The 21450-nt window shown below is 43.6% G+C and overlaps 1 protein-coding gene and 1 pseudogene across 4 annotated transcripts in view; both read right to left on the minus strand.

Moving 5' to 3' along the window:
• Positions 1 to 21450, minus strand: part of LOC121281112 (histamine H2 receptor-like) — a 64335-nt gene that overhangs the window by 15051 nt on the left and 27834 nt on the right. The window contains exon 3 of one of the 4 annotated variants that reach the window (XR_005943816.1): positions 13686 to 13857. The exons of the other annotated variants lie outside the window; for them this stretch is intronic. The gene's annotated coding sequence lies outside the window, so the exon portion shown is untranslated. The remainder of the gene's footprint in view (positions 1 to 13685; positions 13858 to 21450) is intronic. 4 annotated transcript variants of the gene reach the window in all.
• Positions 4510 to 4608, minus strand: LOC121281644 (annotated as a pseudogene).

Raw genomic sequence — 21450 nt, forward strand, 5'->3', positions numbered from 1 at the left:
GGGGAATCAAGGGTTATGGGAAGAATGCAGGAAAGTGGAGTTGAGGATTATCAAATCAGCCATGATCTCATTGAATGATGGAGCAGACTCGCTGGGCCGAATGGCCTACTTCTGCTCCTACGTCTTATGCTCTTACTCAGGTTCTGATTGCAATCAGCTAACTTAAAACAGACTGGGGGTTGCATTTTATGTGACCCCACTGGGCATTTTTTCAGTGGGGGTGGGGGGGAGTGGGGGGCACATAAAATAGGCACCGAAATCGGCAGCCCGCTTGCCATATTTAAATAGGTAATTGAGGGTCAATTAGGCTTGCTACCAAGCCAATTCACCCTGATAATATGCTGCCCACACCATAAAACTTTTGATGTGCACAGTCGGGCAGGAGTGGGCAGCCTGATCTTTTAAAATAAATTTTTCATAGGGTGGGAAGGAAAAGGGAGGGGTCTATCTTAGGGGCTGTCCTTCGCTGATTGGAGGGCAGCCCCCCTTAAGATAGAACCCCACCCTTTCTTCCTACTGTCTACAGCCTTAAGCTCAACCCTTGCCCCCCTCCCTGGCCTGCCCAAACCTTCACTGACCAGCACAAACAATCCCTGCCCTAGACCCTCGACTTACCTAGCTCCAGGATCCACGGGCCTTCTTCCTCCTCCTCTTGTACTCTCAGCAGCACCCACTCTTGTGTTCTTGGTGCTGCCAGGACTGATGGAGCTGCCGGCTAATCGATTTGGCCAGCAGCTCCTGAGGGCGGGACTTCCTCGTCAATGAGGGGCAGAAGTCCTACTCGGCCCTTGTTTAGCCCACCCACAGTGCATCATGACCGGGGGTGAGGGTGGGCCAGCCTGGAGCAGGTCAGCTCCAAACTAGCTTTGCTTCCAGGGAAGTGAGTTGTCCAAACCAGTGCCCCTGTAATATTCATCGCAGGGAGTTAAACTTCATCATGCACTTTTAATTCATTTCTTAAAAATGTCTAAAATAGACTGAAACAATAATACAAGAGCTGCATTTCTGCAGTCTGCCTTTTGCTTTAGAGTTGTATCGGGAAATTAATAAAAATTATGCATCTTATCTGATAAGCATTTCAAGTAAGTTATTGAATTTCTGTTGAATAATTGCTTTTTTATATTTTTAATACCAAGTACCAAACACAAGGTCTTTAGATCGTATAAAATTGAGGGGAATTAATCCAGCTGCCAGATTTTAATTTCAATTGAATTTTCCCAAAGTCAAAATGACCCCAAGAAGTCTTAACAAGCTGAGTTAGCAATGGAAACATATTTCAAGGGAACAGCATTTGATAAGCGTGGAAACATATTTACAACCTGTGAAGTTACTGACCTTAATAGTGCATAGGTCTATTTATAATGCAGAAAACAATTGCACATCAATGACAACACAGCATTTTTTTCATGAAAAACACACACCTACAATTTTGGCTGTTGCTAAATTTAGACATCCACTGGTCTCACAAAAAGACCATTGCAAACACTCCATTATACTTTTTCCTTATTAATGTTTTGAATTTGTCCCTACTTCTCTTGAAATTTCTTGTTGTATTCGTTCACAGGATGAAGCTAGGCCAACATTTATTGCCCATCTCTAATTGCCCTGGAGAAGGTGGCAGTGAGCTGCCTTCTTGAACCAATGCCAGTACACCCACAGGGCTGTTAGGAAGGTGTTGGATCCAGTGCTCTTGGCTTGTAGGGCTAAAGGATCCAGGTTTCCTGTTTGTTTGGGGGTGACCGAGTTGGTACAGAGACAGAGAACGTCAAGTGATCATTGTTAGAATAAGCACATGCTTTTTATTTACAAACTAAACTCTGCAGCTACACTTGTGTGTTCACCACATAAAACTCTGTTTTCATTCATCAGTGACTAACTCAAGACTCTCTCACATAGAGGTAGCCCAATCTACTCTGCTATTGGATATTAAGATCATGTGACCTTCATTACAATATTTCTCTTAAAGGTATATTACATATCGGATTACTACAGAAGGGAGTTCCAGGATTTTGACCCAGCAACAATGAAGGAACAGCAAAATAGTTTCGAGTCAGGCTGGTATGTGGCTTGGAGGGTAACTTGTAGGTGGTGGAGTTCCCATGCATCTGTTGCCCTTGTCCTTGTAATGGTAGAGGTCATGGATTTGGAAGGTGCTGTCGAAAGGAGCTTGGTGAGTTTCTGCAGTGCATCTTGTATATGATACACACTGCTACCACAATGTGTCAGTTGTGAAAAGATGAACGTTTAAGATGGTGGATGGATGGCTGATCAAGTGGACTGCTTTGTCCTGGATGGTGTTGAGCTTCTTGAGTATTGTTGGAGCTGCACTCATCCAGGCAAGTGGGAGAGTATTCCATCACACTCCTGACTTGTGCCTTGTAGATGGTGGACATGCTTTGAGGGGGGTCAGGAGGTGAATTACTCGCCACTGAATTCTAAGCTCCTGACCTGCTTTTGTAGCCACAGCATTTTTATATAGCTAGTCCAGTTCAGTTTCGAGTCAATGGTAACCCTCAGGATGTTGATAGTGGGGAATTCAGCAATGATAATGCCATTTAATGTCAACAGGAGATAATTAGATTCTCTCTTGTTGGAGATGATCATTGAATAGCACTTGTGTGGTGCAAATGTCATTTGCCACTTATCAGCCCAAGCCTGAACCTTGTCTAGGCCTAGCTGCATATGCACACATACTGCTTCAGTATCTCAGCAGTCGCAAATGATGTTGAAAATGTGCACTCATCAGGGAACATCCCCACTTCTGATCTTATGATGGAAGGAAGGTCATTAGTGAAGTAGCAGAAGATAGTTAGACCTAGGAATTCCTGCGGTGAAATCATGGGAATCAGATGGCTGACCTCCAACAAATACAATCGCCTATCTTTGTGCTAGGTATAACTCCAAACAGTGGCGAATTTGAGCCACAGATTCCCATTGACTTCATTTTTTCTAGAGCTCCTTGATGCCATGCTCGGTCAAATTCCTTGATGCCAAGGGAGCAGTCACTCTCATCTCTCTCCGTGAGTTCAGCTCTTTTGTCTATGTTTAGACCAAGGCTGTAATGAGATCTGGAGCTGATTGGGGTTGGCAAAATGCAAACTGAGCATCACAGAGCAGGTTATTGTTGTGTAAGTACTGCTTGATAGCACTGTCAACAACATCTTCCATGATTTTGCTGATGACCGAGAGTAGACAGATGGAGCAGTATTGGCTGGTTGGAATTTGTCCTGCTTCTTGTGGACAGCACAAATTTGGGCAATCTTCCATTTTGCCAGGCAGATGTCCGCATTGTAGTTGTACTGGAAAAACTTGGCTAGGGGCATGGCTAGTTTTGAAGCACATTTCAATACGACTACTGGAATGTTGTCAGGGCACACAGCTTTTGTAGTATCCAACACCTTCAGCTATTTTTGAAATCCCATGGAGTGAATCAAGTTGTATGAAGAGTGACATCTGATGCTGAGGACCTCAGGAGGAGACCAAGATGGATCATACACTCGGCACTTCAGGCTGAAGATGGTTGAAAATGCTTCAGCTTTTTCTTTTGCACTGATGTGCTGGGCTCCTCCAGCATTGAAGATGGTGATATTTGTGGAGCCTCCTCCTCTGGTTAGTTATTTAATTGTTCACCACCATTCACAACTGGATGTGGCAGAACTGCAGAGCTTAGATCTGATCCGTTGGTTGTGAGATTGCTTAGTTCTGTCTATCACATACTACTTCGGGTGTCTGGCACGCAAGTAGTCTTGTATTGTAGATTCACCATGCTGACACCTCATTTTTATGTGTGAAAAGGCAGAGTGCAAGTTCACTAGGGTACTTCTGCGATGATGAAATATTTAAAAAGTTAAGATATGCTTTTAACTGGAGTCGATAAGACTGAGCTGTGACCTGCTAACGGTCTTTGAGATAATGAAAGAAAGAAACAACTTGCATTTATATAGCCTCTTTTATAACCTTAAGATGTCCTAACAGCTTCACAGACAACAAATGACTTCTGAGGCATTTTCAATACCATTAGGCCAATATACAGCCTATTTGCAGACAACAAGGACTCTCAAGCAGCAGTGAGATGAATGACCAGTTAACCTGTTTTAGTGGTTACAAAACGGAAAATTGAGGAAAACATATGGGGCTGAATTTTCCATTCATTGGGCAGAGCTGAGCCAATTGTGGCCGTGCCAATTTTGCGCAGGCGGGCCAATTAAGGTCCGCCCAGCATCATGTTCGCCAGGAAGCGTAAGAGCACACTCATCTCCCTGAGGCTAAGTACTGCCTCAGGGAGATCAGCTCTACTTTCAACAATATCAAAAGTAGAGAAAAAAAATTCCCTTACATGTCCCCTCATGTGACAATGTCTCATGGGTTGGGATATGTTCATAATTTCCATAACAACTTTATTAAAATTTTTAAAACCCTACATGAAACCTCATCCCGCCGGTGGATGAGGTTTCATGTTTTTTCTAGTTGCTGCCAGGGCTCCAGGCCTGCTCGCCAACCTTAAGGTTGCAAAATATGGAACGCTTCACGAATTTGTGTGTCATCGCACGGGCCATGCTAATCTTCTCTGTATTGTTCCAATTTTAGTATATGGCTGGATGGGCAGGTTCTTTAATTGCTTAATTGATCCTGTCAATGGCCTCAATTGTCCATTTATAGGTCTTTGGGCGCGTAGCTGATTTTGCTGCACCCCCCGCCTTCCTGAAAATTTAAATGGGACGGGGTGACGTCGGGACTTCTGGCCGACGTCATCCCATGTCATTTTACACATCGGTGAGTGGGGGCGGGGCCTGCTCGCCGATGGTAAAATCCTGCCCATGAAGAACTTGCTTGCTTATTGTCAAATAGTGGTCTGGGATCTTTTACATCCATCTGAACAGGCAGATAGGGCCTTGAATTAACACTTCATCTGAACAATGACAGCATTGACAATGCAGCGCTCCTTCAATACACAACAGAAATGCCAATATAAGTTATTGGGTAAATTTTTGTCTTCACTATAACCCAGTAATTTGGAACTGCAAGTTGCCACTTGTACTAAAACCTGACCACTTTCATTCCATTTATGTGGGTTCTACAATGAAGTTGATTTGCTCTACCAGATTACTGCCAAGGCAAAATAGTGGTAGATAGTTTGAGCTGATCATCAAGTAGTTAGCACGGGTGTATAAATTCAATATAATCACAAATATATGAACAGTAAGGTTAAAAATTATTTCCTTAGATGCAAGGTCATTAGAATGTAAAATTCTCTGCAAAGGACAAGCAGGGTCCATAAGCATTTTTAAAAGGAAACAGAGGCAGTTTTTCAAAAAGTACAGTACATTAAAAGCGTTATAGTAGTGACGATTTAGAGTAGATGGATCATGGGGAAAAAAGCAATGCAGCCTTAATGCTTCAAATAGCATTTTTGTACTGCCTCAATCAATAATTATTAAATTATCTTGTTACCATTAGAAAGTGTACATTTATCTCATCCTCATCCCAACTTTTGGTCGGATCATGGTGATAGTGAGTCCAATAACTTTGCATAGTACTAATGTCCCCAATTCCACCAATGCCTGAATTAACACAATATGGGAACAGCCTTGGAAATAATTTTCTTGTACTCCCAACTGGAGCAGGTAAAAGCCTCATTAACTTACGAAAATCTGGATCCTATGATGCACATAGTATCCAGATGCAATTTTAGTGTTCCAAGAAGCAGGACGAAGCGGGCCCTGCCGCCATTTTACATGGGTGGGCCAATTAAGACCCGCCCAGCGTGACGTCCAGCAGGAAGTGCTTTGCGCTCCCTATGCGGGTGGGGGGGGATTCCCCAAAAGCAAGAGTGCGCTCTTTTGCGCATGCGCACGGAAGAGCACACATCTCCCTGAGGCTAAGTGCTGCTTCAAGGAGGTTGCTGACACTTTAAAAAAAATTAAAAATAGAAAAAAAAAATTCCTTAACATGTCCCCTTCATGTGACAATGTCACATGAAATGGGACATGTTCATAATTCACATAATAAGTTTATTAAACTTTTTTAAACCCTACATGAAAACTCATCCGGCCGGTCGATGAGGTTTCCTGTTTTTCCTATCGCCCGCTGGGGCTCCTGGCCGACCGCCAACCTTAAGGTTGGATGGGGAGGTCCTTTAATTGTATAATTGATCCTGTCAACGGCCTCAATTGGCCATTGACAGGTCGGTGGGCCTGCAGCTGATTTTGCTGCGGGCCCGCCTTCCTGAAAATTTAAATGGGGTGGGATGATGTCGAGGGTTCCCCCCGACGTCATCCCATGTCATTTTATGCATCGGCAAGCAGGCCCCGCCTCCTGCTTGCCAACAGCAAAATTCAGCCCATGCTGTGCAAACCCTGACTAGCGAAGGCCACTCTGGAAATGCTACAGATAAATGCTTGGTTTTTTTTTATTCATTTATGGGATGTGGGTGTTGCTAGCTAGGAAAGCATTTATTGCCCATCCCTAGTTGCCCTTGAGAAGGTGGTGGTGAGCTGCCTTCTTGAACCGCTGCAGACCCTGTGCTGTAGGTACACCCACAGTGCTGTTAGGGACAGAGTTCCAGGAGTTTGACCCAGCGACAGTAGAGGAATGGCGATATATTTCCAAGTCAAGATGCTGAGTGGCTTGGAGGGAAACTTCCAGGTGGTGGTGTTCCCATGCATCTGCTGTCCTTGTCCTTCTAGATGGTAATGGTCATGGGTTTGGAAGGTACTGCCAAAGGAGCCTTGGTGAGTTTCTGCAGTGCATCTTCTAGGTGGTACACACTGCTGCTACTGTAAGCCAGTGGTGGGAGGAGTGAGTGTTTGTGGAACAGGTGCCAATCAAGCAGTCTGCTTTGTATTGGATGGTGTCAAGCTTCATGAGAGTTGTTGGAGCTGCACTCAGCTAGGCAAGTGGTGAATATTCCATTACACTCCTGACTTGTGCCATGTAGGTGGCTATGGGTCATCAGGAGGTGAGTTACACACTGCAGGATTCCTATCCTCTGACCTGCTCTTGTAGCCATGATATTTATTTAGCTAGTCCAGTTCAGTTTCTGGTCAATGGTAGCCGCCAGGATGTTGATAGTGGGGGATTCAGTGATGGTACTTCAATTGAATGTCAAAAGGTGATGGTTAGATTATCTCTTGTTGGAGATGGTCATTGCCTGGCACTTGTGTGGCACAAATGTTACTTTCCACTTGTCAGCCCAAGCCTGGATGTTGTCCAGGTCTTGCTGCATTTGGACATGGACTGCTTCAGTAACTGAGGAGTTGCGGATGGTGCTGAACATTGTACAATCATCAGCGAACATCCCTACATCTGACGTTATGATGAAAGGAAGGTCATTGATGAAGCAGTGAAGGTGGTTGGGCCAAGGACACTGCCTTGAGGTACTCCTGCAGTGATGTCCTGGAGCTGAGATGACTGACCTTCAACAACCACAACCATCTTCCTTTGATGTGTTGATATGACTCCAACCAGCAGAGAGTTTTCCCCCTGGTCCCCACTGACACCAATTTTGCTAGGGCTCCTTGATGCCACACTCGTTCAAATGCAGGCTTGATGTCAAGGGCAGTCACTCTTACCTCACCTCTGGAGTTCAGCTCTTTTGCCCGTGTTTGAACCAAGGCTGTAATCAGGTCAGAAGCTGAGTGACACTGGCGGAACCCAAATTAAGCATCAGTGAGAAGGTTATTGCTAAGCAAGTTCCGCTTGATAGCACTGTAGTTGACCCCTGCCATTACTTTGCTGATGATCGAGAGTAGACTGATGGGGCGATGATTGGCCGGGTTGGAATTGTCCTGCTTTTTGTGTGCAGGACATATATGGGCAAATTTCCACACTGCTGGGTAGATGCCAGTGTTGTAGCTGTACTGGAACAACTTGGCTAGGGGCACGGCAAGATCTGTGGAGCTAGTCTTCAGTACTATTGCTGGAATATTGTCAGGGCCCACAGCCTTTGCAGTATCCAGTGCCTTCAGTGCTTCTTGATATCATGTGGAGTGAATCAAATTGGCTGAAGACTGATATCTGTGATGCTGGGGATCTCTGGAGGAGGCCAAGATGGATCATCCACTTGGCACTTCTGGCTGAGGATTGTTGTGAATGCTTCAGCCATATCTTTTGCACTGATGTGCTAGACTCCTCCATCATTGAAGATGGGGATACTTGTGGAGCCTCCACCTATAATGGGTTGTTTAATTGTTCACCACCACTTATGATTGGATCTGGCAGGACTGCAGAGCTTAGATCTGATTCATTGGTTGTGGAATTGCTTAGTTCTGTCTATCATTTGCTACTTGTGCTGTTTGGCACGCAAGTAGTCCTATGTTGTAGCTTTACCAGGTTGACACCTCATTTTCAGATATGTCTGGTGCTGCTTCTAGCATGCCCTCCTGCATTCTTCATTGAACCAGGGTTGATCTCCAGGCTTAGTGGTATTGGTAGAGTGGGATATATTCCGGGCCATGAGGTTACAGATTGTAGTTGAGTGCAATTCTTCTGCTGCTGATGGCCCACAGCACTTCATGGATGCCCAGTCTTGTGTTTCTAGATCTGTTTGAAATCTATTCCACTTAGCACGGTGGTAGTGCCACACAACACGATGGAGGGTATCCTCAATGTGAAGACGGACTTTGTCTCCACAAGGATTGTGAGGTGGTCACTCCTACCGATGCTGTCATGGACATAGAAACATAGAAACATAGGAACAGGAGTAGATCATTCGGCACTTCGAGCCTGCTCCACCATTCAGTATGATTGTGGCTGATCCTCTATCTCAACGCCATACTCCTATGCTCTCCCCATACCCCTTGATGCCTTTAGAGTCCAGAAATCTATTTCCTTCTTAAATATATTCAGTGACTTGGCCTCCACAGCCTTCTGTGGTAGAGAATTCCATAGGTTCGCCACCCTCTGAGTGAAGAAGTTTCTCCTCATCTCAGCCCTAAATGGCCTACCCCATATCCTGAGACTGTAACCCCTTGTTCTAGGCTACCCAGCCAGAAGAAATAGTATCCCTGCAACCAGTCTGTCCATCCCTGTCAGAATTTTATATGTTTCAATGAGATCTCCTCTCATTCTTCTAAACTCCAGTGAATACAGGCCTAGCTGTCCCAATCTCTCCTCATACGCCAATCCTGTCTTCCCTGGAATCAGTCTGGTGAACCTTCGCTGCACTCCCTCTTTGCCAAATATAACCTTTCTTAGGTCAGGACCTATGGACCAGTTAGTTTAATGTCTGTCGTTGGGAAATTGTTGGAATCCATTTTTAAGGAAGTAGTAATGGGGCATTTGGAAAGTCAAAATGCAATCCATCAGAGTCAGCATTGTTTTCTGCAGAGTAAATCATGTTTGACTAATTTGATAGAGTTCTTTGAGGATGTGTTAAGCAAAGTGGATAATAGAGATCCTGTAGATGTAGTATATCTGGACTTCCAGAAAGCTTTTGATAAGGTGGCACACAAAAGATTAATGCACAAGATAACATCACACAGATTTATGGGTAATATGTTAGCATGGATAGAGGATTGGCTAACCAACAGAAAGCAGAGATTCAGGATAAATGGGTCTTTTTCTGGATGGCAAGATGTAACTAGTGGGGTGCCACAGGGTTCGGTCCTTGGGCCCCAACTATTTACAATCTATATTAATGAATTGGATTCAGGAATAGAAGGTACTATAGCTAAATTTGCAGATGACACCAAAATAGGTGCGAAAGTAAGTTGCAATGAAGAAATAAGAAATTTACAAATGGATATGGACAGATTAGGTGAATGGGTCAAAATTTAATAGATGGAGTTTAACGTGGATAAGTGTGAGGTTATCCATTTTGGTCAGAAGAATAAAAAGGCAACTTATTATTTAAATGGAGAGAAACTTCAGAATGCTTCAGTGCAGAGGGATCTGGGTGTCCTCGTGCACGAATCACTGAAAGCTAGTATGCAGGTACAGCAGGTAATAAGGAAGGCAAATGGAATTTTGGCATTTGTTGCTGAAGGAATAGAGTATAAAAATAGGTAAGTGTTGTTGCAACTGTACAAGCCATTGGTGAGACCGCACCTGGAGTACTGTGCACAGTTTTGGTCCCCTTACTTGAGGGAGGATGTAGTTGCACTGGAGGCAGTTCAGAGGAGGTTCACTAGATTGATCCCAGAGAAGCGGCGCTTGTCTTATGAGGAGAGATTTAGCAGCTTAGGCCTACACTTGCTTGAGTTTAGAAGGATGAGAGGAGATCTAATTGAGGTATATAAAGTGCTAAAGGAGATAGACAAAGTAGACGTGGAGCAGATGTTTCCCCTTCTGGGGCATTCTAGAATGAGAGGCCATAGTTTTAGGCTAAGGGGTGGTAGATTTAAATCAAACATGAGAAGGAATTACTTTTCACAAAGGGTTATGAATCTGTGATATTCATTACCATAAGACCATAAGACATAGGAGCAGAAATTAGGCCATTCGGCCCATTGAGTCTGCTCTGCCATTCAATCATGGCTGGTAAGCTTCTCAACCCCATTCTCCCGCCTTCTTCCCGTAACCTTCGATCCCCTTACCAATCAAGAACCTATCTATCTCAGTCTTAAATACATTCAATGATCTGGCCTCCACAGCCTTCTGTGGCATTGAATTCCATAGATTCACCACTCTCTGGCGAAAGAAGTTTCTCCTTATCTCTGTTCTAAAAGGTCTTCCCTTTACTCTGAGGCTGTGCCCTCGGGTCCTAGTCTCTCCTACTGATGGAAACATCTTCCCCACGTCCACTTTATCCAGGCCTTTCAGTATTCTGTAAGTTTCAATCAGATCCCCCCTCATCCTTCTAAGCTCCACTGAGTATAGACCCAGAGTCTTCAAACGTTCCTCATATGTTAAGCCTTTCATTCCTGGGATCGTTCTCGTGAACCTCCTCTGGACCCTCTCCAGGGCCAGAACATCCTTCCTAAGATACGGGGCCCAAAATTGCTCACAATATTCTAAATGTGGTCTGACCAGAGCCTTATAAAGCCTCAGCAGCACATCTCTGCTTTTATATTCTAGTCCTCTTGAAATAAATACCAACATTGCATTTGCCTTCCTAACTACCAACTCAACCTGCAAGTTAACCTTAAGAGAATCCTGGACTAGGACTCCTAAGTCCCTTTGTACTCCAGATTTCTGAATTCTCTCCCCATTTAGAAAATAGTCTATGCCTTTATTCTTCCTACCAAAGTGCATGACCTCACACTTCCCCACGTTGTATTCCATCTGCCACTTCTTTGCCCATTCTCCTAACCTGTCCAAATCCTTCTGCAGCCTCCCCGCCTCCTCAATACTACCTGTCCCTCTACCTATCTTTGTATCATCTACAAACATAGCCAGGATGCCCTCAGTTCCTTCATCTAGATCATTAATGTATAAAGTGAAAAGTTGTGGTCCCAACACTGACCCCTGTGGAACTCCACAAGTCACCGGCCACCATCCTGAGAAGGACCCCCTTATCCCCACTCTCTGCCTCCTGCCAGACAGCCAATCTTCTATCCATGCTAGTACCTTGCCTCTAACACCATCTTATCTTACTGAGCAGCCTCCTGTGCGACACTTTGTCAAAGGCCTTCTGGAAGTCCAAGTAGATAACATCCATTGGCTCTCCTTTGTCTAACCTACTCATTACCTCCTTAAAGAATTCTAACAGATTTGTCAGGCATGACCTCCCCTTGATGAAACCATGCTGACTTTGCCCTATTTTATGATGCAATTCCAAGTATTCTGAAATCTCGTCCTTAATAATGGACTCTAAAATCTTACCAACAACTGAGGTCAGGCTAATCGGCCTGTAATATCCTGTCTTTTGCCTCACTCCCTTCTTAAGCAGGGGGGTTACATTAGTGATTTTCCAGTCCTCTGGGACCCTCCCTGACTCGAGTGGTTCCTGAAAGATCACCACTAAAGCCTCCACTATCTCTTCAGCTGATGTCCTGTTATTACATCTGTTATAATAGACTCTAGCATTTTCCCTACTACTGAGGTTAGGTTAACTGGTTTTTAATTCAGTTCTTTCTCCCTCCCTCCTTTTTTAAATAGCGGGGTTACATTTACCACCCTCCAATCTGCCAGGACTATTAGAGAATCTACCGAATTTTGGAAGATGATAACCAACGCATCCACTATTTCCATGGCCACCTTCTTTAGTACCCTGGGATGTAGATTATCAGGCCGAGGGGATTTATCAACTTTCAGTTCCATTAATTTCTCTGACACTATTGTTTTAGTAAAACTAATTTCTTCCAATTCCTCCTTCGCACTCGATCCTTGGGTCTCTAGTATTCCTGGGAAGTTATTTGTGTCTTCCTCCATGAAGACAGAATTTAAGTAGTTGCTTAATTGCTCTGCCATTTCCTTATTTTCTAATATAAATTCTCCCATATCAGATTGTAAGGGACCTACTTTTGTCTTTGCTAATCTTTTTCTTTTTACATACAAATGCATCTGCAGCAGACAGGTTGGTGAAGATAAGGTCAAATATATTTTTCCCTCTTGTTGGTTCCTTCACCACCTGCCACAGACCCTGTCTAGCAGCTATATCCTTTAGGACTCAGCCAACTTGGTCTGTGGTGGTGCTACTCTTGGTGATTATTGAAGTCCCCAATCCACAGTGCATTCTGCGCCCTTGCCACCCTCAGTGCTTCCTCCAAGTGGTGTTCAACATGGAAGAGTACTGATTCATCAGTTGAAGGACCAAGGGGTTAACGATATGTGGCAATCAGCAGGAGGTTTCCTTGCCCATGTTTCATCTGATGCCATGAAACTTCATGGGGGCTAAATTTGATATTGAGGACTCTCAGGGCAACGCCCTCCTGACTGTATACCACTGTGCTGCTACCTCTGCTGGGTCTGTTTTGCCAGTGGGACAGGACATACCCTGTGATGGTGATGGCAGTGTCTGGGACATGTTCTGTAACATATGATGCCATGAGTATGATTATATCAGGCTGTTGCTTGATTAGTCTGTGAGACAGCTCTCCCAGTTCTGGCACAAGACCCAGATGTTTGTAGGAAGGCCTTTGCAGGGTCGACAGGATATTTTTTATTACCTCTGCAACCCTCCCACTGCAAAGGTGTGTCTCTCATCATCCCTATAATGAAATACAGTTGGGTTAACTTCACAGAGCAGCTACTCAATTTCCCCTCCTATTCCCATTCTCCCCCACCCCCATGCCCCACCCCTACCCACACCAGCCAAAAACAGTGAGTGATTATCTTGTCAGCTCACCAAATAAGTACATGGAATGCTGACTAAAAATACTTTAAAGAAGAACGATCACAAAAACAGTTCAGGCCTCCCACAAAGTACAGTGGGCAAACAATGAGTTCCACTGCCCACTGCCTTATCAATGAATGGGTCTTATGAGAATCAACCCCTATATGTATAAATATCAAGTGAGTGAAATTTGGACATTGCTACTCTGGTACAGGTTGTCAATTATCCTTTCAATCTTCACTTTTTAGAGCTACACATGAATAATAGTTCCTTGGACAAGTTGGGGCAGGTTGCTACAGAGATATGCTCCAAGAAGTGATAAGGGTAAGGAGAAAAAAATCGGTTAAAATAAAAATAGGTTCATTATCTTATTCAATCACACCAAATGGCAACACCCTAATATACACATAGAATATCATAAATAATTGTTTTAATTCATCTTTCTTTTTGTCCCTCTGATAGCACTCACCACTTGGTATTTTCCTCCAGCTGGGATGGTCTGGGGTAAAAACTTGTCCATGATTTCCCTCCAGGATTTGCTGCAGTTCTGCAATTAGTTGGCTGGAGTCACAATTCTATTGGGGTGTATCAGGTCCCCCCTCCTGGAATACCTCTCTACCGTATATAACTCCACCTGGTGGCTTGGGTGAAAACAAACAAAATTCACCCAGATGAAGCACATAAGCTTGAGGAACAAACATCTTTCAAATGTGAAGGCAAGATGGTTGGTCATGAAGCATTCAATCAACTGAACGACTTGGCCACCACCTATCAATTTCTATCTTATATTATGATGCTAGCTTCTCTCCTCTATATTATTTACACCATATGCACAACCTACTTCTCAAATTAACCATTTAGGTTTCTACATGCATTTTTAACAGCATAGCTACTAGTACTGGAGATCTAGCCTATGTATTTAAGCCCCCTGATGCTATATAATGTTCTCTCCCTCTTCTTCTATTCTTCTCCCTGATCTTCACCCTCATCCCCTCCACTCTAGATTGGAGAGATTGGGATTGTTCTCCTAGGAGAGAAGGCTAAGAGGAGATTTGTTAGAAGTGTTCAAAAGCATGAGGGGGCTGGATAGAGTAGACAGGTCGTAACTGTTCCCACTTGTAAGAGGATACAAGAGGGCACAGATTTACAATGATTTGCAAAAGAAGCAAAAGCGATGTGAGAAAAAACTTTTTCACACAGCGAGTGGTTCAAGTCTGGAACAAAAACAAAAATACCTGAAAAAACTCAGCAGTCTGACAGCATCTGTGGAGAGGAGCACAGTTAACATTTCGAGTCCGTATGACTCTTCAAAAGAACTAAGGAAAAATAGAAAAGAGGTGAAATATAAGCTGGTTTAAGGGGTGGTGGGAAAGGTAGAGCTTGAAAGAGGGCCAGTGATAGGTGGAGATAACCAAAAGATGTCATAGACAAAAGGACAAAGAGGTGTTGAAGGTGGTGATATTATCTAAGAAATATGACATTAAGGGTAGAAAGCAGGACAAGCAAGGTACAGATAGCCCTGGTGGGGGTGGGGTGGGGGGAAGGGATCGAAATAGGCTAAAAGGTAGAGATAAAACAAAGATTGAAATACATTTAAAAATAAGGGGAAAAGAAAGATGTATATAAATTATTGGAAAAAAGGTGGATTGGAAAGGGGGTGGGGATGGAGGAGAGAGTTCATGATCTAAAATTGTTGAACTCAATATTCAGTCAGGAAGGCTGTAAAGTGCCTAGTTGGAAGATGAGGTGCTGTTCCTCCAGTTTGCGTTGAGCTTCATAGAACGGGTTCAAGTCCGTAATGCCCAGAATTGTGGTGGAGGCAGGTTCAGTCGAGGCATTCAAGAGGGCATTAGATGATTATCTGAATAGAAACACTGGCCTGAATTTTTCAGTTGGCATGCGGGGGAGGGCCTGACACGCCGGTGCGTAAAATGACGCTCAATGATGTCGGGTATGCATCCCGACGTCACTGTGCTGCCTCGCGAGATTTCATTCAGCCAATGTTTACAGTTGGCAGGCAGGTGAAAAGGCCAAAATATAAAAACAAAAAAACTGCAGATGCTGGAAATCCAAAACAAAAACAGAATTACCTGGAAAAACTCAGCAGGTCTGGCAGCATCGGCGGAGAAGAAAAGAGTTGACGTTTCGAGTCCTCATGACCCTTCGACAGAACTTGAGTTCGAGTCCAAGAAAGATTTGAAATATAAGCTGGTTTAAGGTGTGTGTGTGGGGGGCGGAGATATAGAGAGACAGAGAGGTGGAGGGCGGGGGGGTGTGGTTGTAAGGACAAACAAGCAGTGATAGAAGCAGATCATCAAAAGATGTCAACGACAATAGTACAATAGAACACATAGGTGTTAGAGTTAAAGTTGGTGATATTATCTAAACGAATGTGCTAATTAAGAATGGATGGTAGGGCACTCAAGGTATAGCTCTAGTGGGGTTTTTTTTATTATTATAAAATGGAAATAGGTGGGAAAAGGAAAATCTTTATAATTTATTGCTTCCAATCTCCACCCCTCCATCATTTTCACGTGGTCCATCTCTGACACTTCCCTTCCCTTCCTTGACCTCTCTGTCTCAATCTCTGGTGATAGACTGTCCACCAATATCCATTACAAACCCACCGACTCCCACAGCTATCTCGACTACAGCTCCTCACACCCCGCTTCCTGTAAGGACTCCATCCCATTCTCTCAGTTCCTTCGCCTCCGTCGCATCTGTTCCGATGATGCTACATTCAAAAACAGTTCCTCTGACATGTCCTCCGTCTTCCTTAACCGAGGTTTTCCACCCACGGTCGTTGACAGGGCCCTCAACCATGTCCGGCCCATCTCCCGCGCATCCGCCCTCATGCCTTCTCCTCCCTCCCAGAAACATGATAGGGTCCCCCTTGTCCTCACTTATCACCCCACCAGCCTCCGCATTCAAAGGATCATCCTCTGCCATTTCCGCCAACTCCAGCATGATGCCACCACCAAACACATCTTCCCTTCACCCCCCCTATCGGCATTCCCTAGGGATCCTTCCCTCCGGGACATCCTGGTCCACTCCTCCATCACCCCCTACTCCTCAACCCCCTCCTATGGCACCACCCCATGCCCACGCAAAATATGCAACACCTGCCCCTTCACTTCCTCTCTCCTCACCGTCCAAGGACCCAAACACTCCTTTCAAGTGAAGCAGCATTTCACTTGCATTTCCCCCAACTTAGTCTACTGCATTCGTTGCTCCCAATGTGGTCTCCTCTACATTGGAGAGACCAAACGTAAACTGGGCGACCGCTTTGCAGAACACCTGCGGTCTGTCCGCAAGAATGACCCAAACCTCCTTGCCATTTTAACACTCCACCCTGCTCTCTTGCCCACATGTCTGTCCTTGGCTTGCTGCATTGTTCCAGTGAAGCCCAACGCAAACTGGAGGAACAACACCTCATCTTCCGACTAGGGACTTTACAGCCTTCCGGACTGAATATTGAATTCAACAACTTTAGGTCGTGAGCTCCCTCCCCCATCCCCACCCCCTTTCTGTTTCCCCCTTCCCTTTTTTTTCCAATAAATTATAAAGATTTTCCTTTTCCCACCTATTTCCATTATATAATAAAAAAAAACCCCACTAGAGCTATACCTTGAGTGCCCTACCATCCATTTTTAATTAGCACATTCGTTTAGATAATATCACCAACTTTAACTCTAACACCTATGTGTTCTATTGTACTATTGTCGTTGACATCTTTTGATGATCTGCTTCTATCACTGCTTGTTTGTCCTTACAACCACACCACCCCCCCCCACCTCTCTGTCTCTCTATCTCTCCGCCCCCCACACACACACCTTAAACCAGCTTATATTTCAAATCTTTCTTGGACTCGAACTCAAGTTCTGTCGAAGGGTCATGAGGACTCGAAACGTCAACTCTTTTCTTCTCCGCCGATGCTGCCAGACCTGCTGAGTTTTTCCAGGTAATTCTGTTTTTGAGGTGAAAAGGCCAAATGTTTTTTAGGAAACCTCACCCATGAGCGGGATGATGTTTCCTAAAGCTTTTATGAATCAAATAAAAAGTTTCATGAAATATAAATCATGTCCCATCTCATGTGTCAGTCATGTTTAATTCATTATTTTTTCCATTTATTTAATTATTTCAATAGTGATTCAATCTCCCTGCGGCCCATGTGCAAAAGAGTGCTGGCCCTGACTCTCTCTTCTCCCCCCACCCGCACAGGTAGCGCTGATCGCTATGGCTCGCGTCTTACACTGGGCAGGCCTTAATTGGCCCACCCGCATAAAATGGCGGCACGGAGCTGATCACGGGCGGCACTTGGCTCCGCAACCACTCCTGCCGAGCCTGCCCACCGACTGAAAAATTCAGGCCACTGTGCAAAGTTATGGGGAAAAGGCAGGAAAATAGCACTAAGTCATAAGGCTCAGTTGGAGAGCCTTCTGCGCTGTAATAATTCTGTGATTCTGTGAAGTGGAATCATCTGGCTATCAGGAGTGAGATTAAGATCTTTCTGTGTGGATGCAATGAATGCTACTTAATGGATTATTTACCTACCTAAAGTACTAAGCAAGTGAATTACAGGATTCCTATCACTGACCTGTTGACTTGTCCCCATCTAGCAATCCATTTGACTTATCCAGTTTATTTTAAATAGGTTAATACTGCTGTTAAAGTCAGAAATGGCTCAAGGCACTACAAATGTAAAAGAATTAATCATTCAGAAAATCATAGAATCATTAAATTTTGGAATGGATACAACACAAAAGTAATTTGGGTCCATGTTAACTCTCTGTAAGAGTAATTCAGCTGGCCTCACTTCCTAGCCCTTTCCCCGGAACCTTGAATTATTTTTCTCCACTGGTAATTACCCAATTCACTTCTGAAAACCACTACTGAATCCGCCTGCACCAAACATTCTAGGTTCCAACCACTCGCTACATATTGCCTTTGGTTCTTTTGCCAATCACCTTAAATCAGTGTCCTCTGGTTCTCAACCTTTCCATCAACAAGAACAGTTTTTTTCTATTTACTCTGTCTAGACCCCTAATGATTTTTTTCACTTCAATCAAATCCCCTCTCAACCTTCTCTTCTCTAATATTGCCAAAAGTAATTTCTAATCCTAAATGTTGTGGTTTTAACAATAGTTCAAATCTCAAGATCCAACAGATAATTGTTTCTGGATCTCTTTCTTCTTGTTGCAACCTGAATCCAATATTTGCACACTGAAATTTGAGGTGGATTTAAATAAAACTTTAAGAACTGGCAGTTTGACGAATCATTCCTGCTCACTACCATGGCAGTCATACTCCAATATGCTCAGATATTGGGAAACCGTATTTAAGCATAAAAATTGTTCTGCAATTTGCCATTCAGCTCGGTTAAATTGGTACAATCCTCTTGTGAGTTCAAGCCATAATCCAGGATGCAAAACATCATGGTACTCCAGCACAGTGCTGTGTGTGCCACATTATTGGTGATACGGTCCTTCAGATGATATGTTCAAGTGGGTATTAAAGATTATAATATGCCAGTAATGCATGTAATACTTCTTCATAGAAATGAGTTCTCCCATTGTCCTTAACCAACACCATCAAATAACCTAGAATAACTGTTTATTCAGTAATTTTGATACTTTTATATAAGCTGTGCAAAATGGCTGCCACATTTAGCAAAATATCAATTATTATACTACACTGTATGTGAAGGTGCTATATAAATGCAGTTTAGTTGAGATGCAAATATTGTTAAAATAAATCTAATCCCCACAAACAATATCAAAAAAACTCAGTGCCTGTGAACCAAATTATATAAAAATTGTAAGGCCAATTGGATATATATTTACCCAGGTAGTGATCCTCTCCAAATTATAAGCATGGAATTTTGACACTTGTACCTTACTCTATTCAAATACAAACTTCTGAATCCAATGGAGCTTAGAATTGTATTTTTTATTCATTTGAGAATAAAGTAAGTCATTGGCCATTTTTGCCTCCAGATCCAGATTCAAATCCAGCTCTGAATGTTCCTTAGATCAGTACTTAGCTGAAGTGTTTAGGAAGCCGTCGCGGGAGCTTTGTCAGCCCAGCAAAAGCCCATTGACTTTCAGCGGGATTGGACAATCCCAGCAGTGGGCGGGGCCAGAAAATTCCACCCTTTAAATACCACATATGCTCAAGTAACGATGTATAAGTCAGCACCTGACTGTTGGCCAAAAAATCCAAATTTACCACCCCCTCTTCACTGAAATCAAGCTTGACCTTGTACAAACCTACTTGAAGCATAGAATAACCTACCATTCAAAGAGGTTGTTCAACTCCTCATATCTGTGCATTTCAATGCTGCTTTTGCACTACTTTTGGGGGTGGGGTTGTGGGAGCAGTCTCAGACCTGGCAACTCTGTGATAGTTGAGATGATGGGAAAGGGTGGATTTCAATCTCTCCAAGATGTTACTTTTGTAAAAGTCAACCCCCTAGATTTTGACTAAAAATTTAGTCATAGAAACATGACTTTTACACGAGTATATATGGTCATTCCCAACCAGCCATCAGCCCAAAGCACAAAACTAGCCAATATTTAGCACAAATCTTCCCGGTCCTCCTCATATCATTCCCTAAGAGGATGGTGCCAACCATGGATTTGTCCATGATTATGTTTGGCAGAGAACTGCAGTGGTTTCTCCTTCATTGCCTTCTGCAGTATGGCTGACCAGGAAACTCTCCCACTCTTACCATCTGCCATATTGGAAGGATTTACAGGCTGATATCAATTTATGTGGCCACATTATGAAAGCACCTTCCATGGTGATCAAGTCCCAGAATGGGACTTCAACCCAGAGGTGGGGTCAGTACACATTGCCCCACAAGACCTCCTCCTGTAAGCTGCCTAGAGATGTGTAAAAAGGTAGCTGGTCTGGGATGTGGAAACTAGTGCAGCAGGAGTTGATCTTCTGAGGTAACAGCTAATGTTTTTGGCATAGGACTAAGACTCTGGCTAGAATTTTTCGCTACCTCCCCCATGCCCCCCACCCCCACCCCCACCAACCCCCCCCCCACCCCCCAACAGCCCCACCCCCCCACCGTGGCGGGTTCCCCTGCTGTGGGGCTGGTAAGCCATTGAAATCTCCGTTCACGTGGGTGGGACCAGAATACCCTGCTGGCGTGAGAGACTGGAAAATTCCGGCCCCTGAGTCTAATTCGTATCACAAACAATCTGACCTGGGAGTGTGTTTCATTTCTGAAAACTAACATTTATTTCCCTCTAAAAGAAAATTACTGTTCATGTAATTTACTGGCAGTCGTGAACTCACTAACGTGTGCTTCTCTAAGTTTCAGTTGGAATTTCAAATTTAGATTTATCTCAAACAGAAGTGGTTTTGTGGCCTGTAACAGATGACAAACACGTACATACGTGGCTTCACTTTTGCCTAAGTGAACCAATTGGTTACGTGCTATAGTACTCGTTGCAGTTGCGGTCTGTGTGAGAAATAAACCACTGCTGAAAATGGCAGGCTTATCTTAAAATAAATGAATAAAAATGTTTTTGTATATAAAGTAAGGCATTCAAACTTTAACCTTTCACAGGGATTCCAAGGTCTCACGTCACTGATCAGTGCACTTCAGCACTAAACAAATAAGGATACCAACTCTGCTATGAAGATGTAAAAAAAAATGAAATATGGAAGACTCATTTGGCATTGAGCCAAAAATGTTAACTGATAGCTCAAATTTCCTAATGGGGAATATGTTCATTGTGGAATTGAGGAACTGTTTTCATTATTTGTTCTATAATTCCTGGTATCCAGTGATTAGACCATTAGTTCCCATGATATTCAAATCCACTTAAATATTGAATTGATGCCTATAGTTTTTTCATATGCATCACAAGATAATTGCAAATGAGGAAAGCCTTATAGTTTAACTTAGTTTGTCCATACTGAACCAACCTAAAGTCAGGAAACAAACCAATAAATAAAATAAACCAATTGTAGTAGCCTTATGTTTCTCAAAGGCAACTGGTTAACTTAGAAAGCTAGCATGTTGTTCAGAATAATGCCAATGACAAGGGTTCAATTCCCATTCTGGCTGAGGTTAACATGGGACCTGCCTCCCTGCCCTGTACCTAAGAGTGGAAGGCAAGGGCAAATCACCACTGACAAAAAAACTGCCAAGAAAAATGGCTCATGATGGACCATCAGCAGACAATGAGCCAAGGAGCTGCCTTCAGGCAAAGTAC

Source organism: Carcharodon carcharias, chromosome 8, assembly GCF_017639515.1.
Source record: "Carcharodon carcharias isolate sCarCar2 chromosome 8, sCarCar2.pri, whole genome shotgun sequence".
Taxonomy (NCBI): domain Eukaryota; kingdom Metazoa; phylum Chordata; class Chondrichthyes; order Lamniformes; family Lamnidae; genus Carcharodon; species Carcharodon carcharias.